The sequence below is a fragment of the Anguilla anguilla genome, chromosome 9 (genome assembly GCF_013347855.1).
Source record: "Anguilla anguilla isolate fAngAng1 chromosome 9, fAngAng1.pri, whole genome shotgun sequence".
In the NCBI taxonomy this organism is placed as follows: domain Eukaryota; kingdom Metazoa; phylum Chordata; class Actinopteri; order Anguilliformes; family Anguillidae; genus Anguilla; species Anguilla anguilla.
The window spans coordinates 8,881,935-8,890,082 of NC_049209.1; positions in this window are offsets into that span (position 1 = coordinate 8,881,935).

Consider the following 8,148-nt stretch of genomic DNA (forward strand, 5'->3'; position numbering starts at 1 on the left):
ATCTCCCCAGGAGTGGCGGGCATTCTAAAATGTCTCTAAGGGCACAGCAACAACTCATCCAGGAAGTCACAAAATGTCCCAGAAGGACCTCCAAAGAACTGCAGGGCTCTCTGGCCTCAGCAAAGTTCAATGTTCATGACTCCACAGGAAGAAAGAGACTGGGCAAAAATGGGATTCAGGGGAGAGTAGCCAGGCGGAAACCACTGCTAACCAAGAGAAACGCCAAATGATTGTTTCACATTTGCAACAAAGCACCAGGATGATCCCTGAGCCTATTGGGATAATGCTATATGGACAGATGAGTCAAGGTCGCATTATGTCTGGTGTAACTGAAGTGGGTGATCAACACCGTAGTTTGTCAGCGCTTGATGACAGACTCATATTCAGTGCCATATCAAGCTGACTGAAGTGAAATCACGGGTTGGTTCCTGTTGATGCCGTTAATAAAATTTCTACCTCCAGGTGCCAGTAAATCTGTTACACCCGGTAGCTATTATGCTAGCTACGTTGATATTTTTTAGCAATCGGAATTTTTCTGTTTTCTCATCTGATATGCTTACTGTCTGTTTCATTGCAACCCTGAAGCCCCCTGCCATTCTCAATGGATAGGTGTGGCCATGCTAACCATGTGTGTTTGCTTACTCGTGGGTGTTACATTTTGGGAGGGGTTGAGGCAGGTGGGGTGGCGGGATGCTGCCTAACACGCCCATACAATCTTAGCTTTTTGCAATACGGGTTTTATGCCTGAAACGTGTGTTATTACAGTTATTGACATTACTTTAACTAGATATTTGGTGGATGTGTGGGATAATTTTTGGTTTTTTCAACTATTTTCAGCCACTTTACAATCACTTTAAAAAATGAAATAATTTTACAGATGCTTTTTGTGTTTCTTTTGTCTAATATTGCATTTTGTCTAAAGATCTGAAACCATTAAGTGTGACAAATATGCAATAATAGAGGAAATCAGGAAAGGAAAAAACATTTCACAGCACTATATATTTACAAAAGTATTATGGAAAATGATCTCATTATGATGAAAGCTGCCTCTTGATTTTCTTTTAATTATTAAATGAAAAACAGAGATATCCTGCTTTTACTTTTACCTAATACAGTACAGGAAGAGCTCAAATGCATTTTAAGGCATAATTCCACTGGCTGGCTAAAGTGGAGGTATAAAATAGTCTGTTTTAGCTTGTCATGGTTATTTGTTTGTTTCCTTCCATGTTTATCAGTATCCTTCAGTACATCTGAAATGGGCACCTCTGCCATGACGATAACTGTCTAACCCTAATTTTTGGTGATCAAAATCTAATAGAAATCTTAGAATGCAATTCTTCTTTCTTTGCACACTGTAAATTATATTTGTGTATTTTTTGTAGCTGTTCATTATCTTTCAGTACAAACTATGACCATTTATGGCCACATTAATATCAGTATAACTTACCTCACCTTTGCTTAATGCAATCTGTTAGAATTAGTTTTCCTTTACTCTGGGGCTCTGACACTGACCTGGGAGATTTAGCAGAGGAGACTAATGTGCAGCCAAATGTGTTTTTGTCTTGCCCTTTCAGACAGCAAGACCTTACACTGAGACCTTTGAGAGAGAGAGAATAGGATTGGCAGAGGAGATTTATTTGGCTAAAAATGTTTTCTCCCTCCAGTGGAGATGCTCAGTGGCCAACAATAGAGGATTGTGGTTGTACTGGGCAGCTCCCAGGTATGAATGTGTATGAGTGTGAAGCAGGGCATTGCTGCAAAAGAGCATCTGTGCTCAGCGAACCTACCCTGGGTAAATAAAGGTTAAATAAAATAAAATCTATTTTGTTAATCAATATCCAGCATTGTTTCAGGGACTTTCATCATCGTATTCATTTACAAAAATCAAAGTAAATTGCATATTACAGCAATAACGTGATATAACACATTAGCCTTGTTACACATGCATACAAATCCTTTGTAAAAAAAAATAAAAAAAAATAAATTAGACCAGATGAATTTCTCAGCCTTTAGGGAACTGTCCGGTGCCTTTCAAACCACATATCTCATTACACATTGCTAGCATTTACTCTATATGACCAATAACAGTTACACTGTGCAGATATTTGATTTTGAAAATAAGGGCTAATAATCAATCATACACAATTTTACATTTTTTGCTGGGTTTTCATAAGGCAAACAGTGTTATGTCACATCTGCCTGCACATAAATGCAACATGTCACAGTAAAATTAGTCCTGGCAAATGTAACCCTTTCATACATTAAAAAAATGAAACACTACATGGCCAAAAATATGTGGACACTCAAACATCACACCCACCCGTGCTTGTTGATTATCTCATTCCAAAACCATGGGCGTTAATCTGGAGTTGATCACCCGTTTGCTGCTACAACAGTCTCCCCTCTTCTAATATTTTGGAACATGGCGGCAGGGATTTGCTTTCATTCAGCCACAATCTGAGCATTAGTGATGTCAGGCACTAATGTTGGACGAAAAGGCCTGGCTCGCAGTCTGCATTCCATTTCGTCCCAAAGGTGTGCGATGGGTTTGAGGTCAGGGCTCTGTGCAGGCCAGGTAAATTCTTCCACACCAAATTCAGCAAACCATTTCTTTTTGGACTTCACTTTGTGCAAGGGGGCATTGTCATGCTGAAACATGAAAGAGCCTTCCCCAAACAGTTGCCACAAATCACGCAATTCTCTAGAATGTCATTGTATGCTGTAGCATTACTTTTACCTAATACAGTACAGGAAGAGCTCAAATGCATTTTAAGGCATAATTCCACTGGCTGGCTAAAGTGGAGGTATAAAATAGTCTGTTTTAGCTTGTCATGGTTATTTGTTTGTTTCCTTCCATGTTTATCAGTATCCTTCAGTACATCTGAAATGGGCACCTCTGCCATGACGATAACTGTCTAACCCTAATTTTTGGTATAGAAATCTTAGAATGCAATTCTTCTTTCTTTGCACACTGTAAATTATATTTGTGTATTTTTTGTAGCTGTTCATTATCTTTCAGTACAAACTATGACCATTTATGGCCACATTAATATCAGTATAACTTACCTCACCTTTGCTTAATGCAATCTGTTAGAATTAGTTTTCCTTTACTCTGGGGCTCTGACACTGACCTGGGAGATTTAGCAGAGGAAATGTGTTTTGGAGACTAATGTGCAGCCAAATGTGATGCTGTAGTAACAACATCATTATATTCATTTGCAAATATCTAAGTAAATTCATCAGTTGCTGCTCCTAGACTTTTCCACTTCACAATGACAGCACTTACAGTTGACCAGGGGAGCTCTAGCAGGACAGAAATTCGACAAACTGACTTGTTGGAAAGGTGGCATCCTATGACAGTGCCACTTTGAAAATCACTGAGCTCTTCAGTACAACCCATTTCACCGCCAATGTTTGTCTATGGAGATTGCATGGATGTATGCGTGATTAAAGTAGCCAAACCCACTAATTAGAATGGGTGTCGACATATTTTTGGCCATGTAATGTATATAATTCTGGGTGTTCTAACTGCAGGTTGTTCGGCACTGTTAAATACCAGTGTGCCTTGAGACCAAGGAATCAAGTTTGCCATCACCTGGTATTTTGCCATATAATGGCCATCAAATGGCCATATTTTGCCATTTGACATCTTGTTTTTTCCCAACAGATTGGTGGGAAGAACACACAAGTATTTAGACTTTATTTTTGGCAAGTATTTTATTTTGATTTTTCACATTTTTGCAGTCATTTATGAGTCCTGCTATGACACAAAGTGTAACTGCATCAGGACAATCAGCGACCAATCAAGCCAACTGCCTAGGAGAAGGCTAATCAGGAATCAAGGAATAAAACTGCTCAGACTAAATTAAGGCCTTCCGGAAAGACCCTCCGTCTAACCAGGTCTTGGATAGGGTCCTTTGAGTCCTCCGCGAATCCAGCTCTGTGTTCAGAAGTGCTTGCTGAAAGGGCTTCAGTGACTCCTCTCCTGTTCTTAAGCAAGAGATGCTTGACTTTGGCCCCTTCAGACAGATGTACTGAGTTATATTTTAGAAAGGTGATAACACTGAACGACACAAAAGGAAAAAAGGGAACCAGAAATTTTTCATCAGTTTCTTTAAAAAAGACTGAAATGAATGAAGGGAGCCTGCCATTGGTGGCAGTGCTTTTGTGTTGTTGGCACTCGTGTAAAAATGTAAAATGAGTTGATGAGCCCTGAACGAGTGGGCTGGGGGCCTGAAAGAGGGTGAAAGAGAGAGTAAGAGATGAAGATATAAAAATTGGAAGTGGCATAAAAACTAGAGTAGAGCAGACTGATGTAGACATAAACAGAGTAGATAAAAGAAAGATAAAGATAGAATAAAGTGAAAGAAAGATACGGCCAAAACTGCGGGACAAGGAAGGGAAGGGTGTTGGTTAGCAATTTAACCTGACAATAGAATGAGAGTTTTCTGCACAGTGCAGCTCAGTGAGTCTCTGAGTGAGGCGAAACATACTGTACATCTGGTGAGTCACCTGTGTTCTCCAGTCACCCCCTGTACATCCCCTTTAAAAGGAAAAATAGGTCTGTCAGCAGGTGCAAACTGGCCCAGCACTGTGACAGAAATATCACAAAGTATTTCACGTTGGCACTTTTGGGTTCGATTTTGAACAGGAGTGAAATTATGAGAAAGCACTCACTGATCAGGCTCCCAGAAGGATCCTTTGCATCCTGCATGCATGATATTCCCCAGCATGCGCATAAGCACTGCTGTCTTAAAGACTGCAAACAGTAATTTTCTTTATAAAGAAGTATGTTTTCGACATGGGTGCACACAGAGGGAAACAGAGGGAAGACCATTGGAGAATCGTACTGCAGTTATATAATCTGCAGTGCCGTATCACTTATTTTTGCGGTGAGTCTACAGCTTTGTGTGTGAGCAGCTCAGAACCAGTTGCTGTCTTGTTAATGAGTAAAGTGAAAGTCAGGATATTATTGGACTACAATGTTAAATGTAGGTATGTCATATGCCTGCAGAACTCTCTGGCCATCTGTGATAGTTTAAATGGCAGCTGATATGCCATTTAAACCAAATTTACCCATGTCAGTTGATATATAATGCAGTGTAGTTGAAATGTTCATGACAGAATTGCATAACACAAAGGAGGGTTGAAACTGTCAAATTACACAACAAAAAAACAACAAACCAGGGCAGGGCAACGGTATTGCGGCTTGACAATTGAGAAGGGACAAGAGTGCGTTGGAAATGACAAAATACACCTTTTGATGTTGTCAGTGTGTGTGACTAATTGACTTCTGACTGGCTTCTGGCTGCTAAACAACAAAGCCTCCAAATTTGTCAGAATATGCCAGCCTGTCACTGGTTACTGGGCAGGAGTGTTGAGTTTAGGTGGCCCGCAGGTTATCAATCAGACTGACAGGACAATGACAGTACGTCTGTGTTTTAGGTACTCTGGCATTCCGAAGGAGAATTTCTGTTTTAGCTCAGTCAGGTCCGTGGCAAACGTTTCATTATAATGAATAGTAAGATACAATGATAATGTGAAGCTATGTTTTTTTTAATTTTTTTATCTTGCAGTACTGAATATACTCAATGTGAAAATAAACCACAGTCAGTTCCCCAGCTACTCTGTGTGAGACTTTAAAAAGTTGAGGAGCCAGAAGGGGGAGGAGAAACAAGATAAATTGCAGTGTTCTCGATTGCCACTTTAAATATTCTTAGTCCCAGAGGTCAGAAGGAAGCCTTTCATTTCTCTGAGTCTTATTCATTTTATGGGCATGCAAGATATGCATGTTCAGCTCAGTGTTCTAATTGCCTCTAACGTATACCATGGTTTTTGGACTGACAAATGAACAAGCATAATTGATTGCACCTTGCACCTGTGTAAAATTTAAATCTACGAACCTATGATGTAATTTGTTTGCCTGTACACCCCCACATTTCCAAACTGTGTCAATTGCTTCTCTCTCCTTAACTAATAGGAAGAAATCACTTGCAACCCAGTGTTTCCTTTTAATTACCTATCATTACATAAAAATGCCTGTGTAAGAATATTATTACAATCTCCCTCTGCATAACAAAGATAATTGTTTACTAATGAAGTCCAGTTTTATTCATAATAAATGGGACCAGTTTGATTCATAATAAATGGGACCAAACCTGGACAAAATCTTTACGTCTGTGAAATCTACCCGCATACTGCAGCCTCAAAAACATTTACAGGGAAATGCATCTTATTTCTCCCCATGAAAACTGATAACAAGCAAACCCTCTTATCTTATTACACAACATATACATATCACAACAGACTGCTGTATTATCCCAGACAATCAATAGTCCCTGTGTTTGTGTGTGTACGTATGTCTGTGTATGTGTGTGTTGTGTGTTTGTGTGTGTACGTATGTCTGTGTGTGTGTGTGTGTGTGTATGTGTGTGTGTTTGTATGTGTGTTCATTTGGAGTTAGAGTAATAAGGAACATGTTATCATAATGCTTTCTTTTATGAGTTGTGTGCATGCTTCTACAATACTTGATTTTCACGTACCAAGGCATTAAACCCAGATTTGATTTTAACTGACTCTGTTTTGAAATAGACAGGTAGATGAATAGGACTGGAGGGAGTCTGTAGGATGGGTGGGTGGCTCTGTTCAGTCAGAATTGCAGGGTAGATTTATTACTGGTATTGATTAGCACACAGCCAGACACTTAACATCTCCCCCTACCAAGCTCTGATAGTCAGTCAACAGTGTTACCGTTTATTTACACAGTGCTCCACACCCATAAATCTCTATCGCACACGCATCACACACACCCACACACACTTATATTGAGTTGAGATGCAGATGCACACCCATAAACACACATACACACAAACACACGCACACAGGCACGCACGCACGCACACACACACACACACACAAACACGTGCACTCGCACTAAGGCACACATGAGAAATTGTAGACAGAGAGGTAACCATGGCAACACCAAAGTCCAAGGGCTAGTTACTGAAACCAAGTTAATTATGGAGATGAGGGAGATAACTTTGTATGTAGCTGCACCAATCTCATTCTCCCCATCTGTCTCTAAAAATCAGTGTAGAGAAAAGGCTAAATAATGAGAAAAAGAAATTAAATTGAAAGCAGCACAGAAGCCAAAACAACACAATGACAGAGAGAGAGAGAGAGAGAGAGAGAGAGAGAGAGAGAGAGAGAGAGATTATAATTATAATCTGGTTCAGGCTACTTGTTTTTGCAATTCAGCCCATTGTACTGAATAGAAGTGAGGTTTGGGGTCTACTCAGTCAGCAAATATACACTGTGGGGAACAGGCAACCTATTCAAACCCTACCTGCTGAATTGTGCAGAAGCATCTTATCAAACAAAGAAAAAACAACAAATAATGCCTGTACAGCAGAATTAGCCTGGGTGTCATTTATTAACAGCATGAAAAATAGCACAACAATTCTGGCTGCGTCTAAAATCTAATACGTACATCCAATTTAAACTCAGTAGCTGAACCCTGGCATGAGTGCCCTCAATCAGGCCCTGAAGCTGGCTAATTCTAGAGAGGATTGAAACTGAATAAACAGACTGCAGCTCTTTGTTTTTGCCACTGGAGAATGAAGCAAGGATGGGAAAAGACGGCTATTGGTTGACAAGGTGTTGATACCCCGGGCATTTAAATGGCATATGTGTTATCCCTACCCCTATCACCCTTAATGCCGAGGATGTAGTTGTAGGGGGACATTTAATAATTTAGCCATTCAGATGCAGAGAATATAGATGCATGAAAATTCCGTAGGATGGGGAGAGGGGGCAGAGAGACCACTTATTGATTTTACTATAACTACTGTCATTATTAAACAGTATTGAGAATAAGTTGTCATGTCCAGGCTTTGTCAATATGCAGCTCAAAGACTAAATTTAAGGTCAGACCTTCCCCTGTACCATCTAGATTGACAAGTGGGAAAGCCAACAGTTGGGACAGGAGCTATTTCACACTGACAACAGTAAAAAAAAAAAAAAAATTAAAAAAAAAAGAACAGTTAATTCAGCAATAAAATAAGAAATGAGACCATCTGTGGGAAAGTGCACTTCTGTCTGACCATGGGCCCACACTTCATCAACAGTAACATTTCGAAGACCGTTTTA